This window comes from Acanthisitta chloris, unplaced genomic scaffold, assembly GCF_000695815.1.
Source record: "Acanthisitta chloris isolate BGI_N310 unplaced genomic scaffold, ASM69581v1 scaffold1528, whole genome shotgun sequence".
NCBI classification, from domain to species: domain Eukaryota; kingdom Metazoa; phylum Chordata; class Aves; order Passeriformes; family Acanthisittidae; genus Acanthisitta; species Acanthisitta chloris.
This window is the reverse complement of record NW_008688475.1, coordinates 17,289-19,061: the sequence shown is the minus strand read 5'-3', so window position 1 is coordinate 19,061 and position 1,773 is coordinate 17,289.

The window sequence follows — 1,773 nt, the reverse complement described above, 5'->3', positions numbered from 1 at the left end:
CTGAAAGTTGCTCTGATGTCTCCATGGAGTCTTCTCCAGGCTGAACAGCCCCAACTCCCTCAGCCTGTCCTCACAGGGAGATGCTCCAATCCTCTTAGCAACTTCGTGGCCTCCTCTGGACTTGCTCCAACAGTCCCATATCATTCTTATGTTGAGGACACCAGAACTGTGTGCAGTATTCCAGGTGAGTCTCATAAGAGCTGAGTAGAGGGGAAGAATCACCTCTTTTGACCTGCTCTGACATGGAAACAAGCAGAAAAGCTGGTTCCAACAGCAAACACCCACAGCTGTTTACACTAAGGATGCTCCAGGAGACAATGCCCAAATAAACACAAAAGTTGTTCTTTGTAGACACAACTTTATCAACAAATCTGCTCCAGTACAAAGAAAATTACTCCCTTATTGTGCCAATACAGGAAAAGAGTTGTATAACCACATGTATCAGCAGCTCCTGCAAACACAGCTCTGTCCATGACTGTGGTTGGGAGGCTGGAGCTGGATATCATCTTTAACATCCCTTTCAACCCAAACCACTTTGGGATTCCATGATCCTCCGTATTTCCCTGGCCTGCAGGTTTTCCCTGGCACAACAAGCCACAGGAGCTACTGGGAACAGATGCAAAGGTCATAAAGAAGATTTATTTCACCCCTTCTACAGAAAGCTGCTCCACTGTCACTAATGTTCAGGCTAAACACTATTTTCTCCTCCTTCCTCTCCTCACTGCCTGTACACTAGGACCAGCCTGCAGCAATCCCTGCCAGCTCTCCTAAACCATCCTCCTGCTGCTCCCTGCACTTGCAGAGGAGCTGATGGGATCTGCTCTGCTAATCCACACTTAATCCAATCACCTCCATGCACGGAGGGAGAACAGAATAACTTCACCACTGAGCACTGACAAGAACTACACCTACTACAGCACACCCCAAATGATGCAGAGAGGAAAAAACCCTTTTCTGAAACTTTTGTAACCAAGTAGATCATGTAACTAATTCAGGAGGAAAAAAGAAAAAGCTTTTTCTGTTCTTGGGTTTAAGTCTGATTCATGTTGGTATGAACCAAAACAGAGCCATCAATGTATTTAAGAGGACACACAAGGTCTCCTAAAGAGAAAGATTAGCAAAAAATACTCTCATACAAGCTCTGATTCTCAAAAATATCCCAGGCCAAATTTATTCACGAAGTCAAAACAGGTAATCAAATTCATATAAGTTCTCTTTTTCCAGATTCACAGTGAGAAGTTCAGTTTTGCTTCTTAATAATCAACATTCAGAGGTTGAGAATTATACACATTCCAAGTCTCACAAGAGAGAAGCCCCACAGATCTTTAGTACTAAAACTCAGAAGCATTGCAAGATTTAAAATAGCCTTTCTCCATTCCCCCATGTGCAAACCTCTTGGAAGCCTCTAGTTCTTTGCTTTGAAACCAAGGACAAAGTGCTGTTCCTTTGGACATCGTGGCCCAGTCGCAGCCTAGAGATGAAACACTCCACTCTGACATTTCCTCCCACTGCAGAAAAGATTAGTGTTTTGTTAAATAAAGTGTCCATCCTATAAATAGCAGCATTTACAAGCACTTGTAAATCTCTAATTGTTCCTGCCAGTACAATTGCATAACAAGCATCACCTGCCAGAGCTTCACCCAGATCCAGCCATGCTCTGAAGAGCTGAAGTATTTCCAACAACCCTTCCATGAGGTGCTGCCACCTCAGTCCCAGAGCCAGAACTTTACACCTCGTGTTTCAATCTCCACTCTGCAAAGGTCAGGCAGCTAA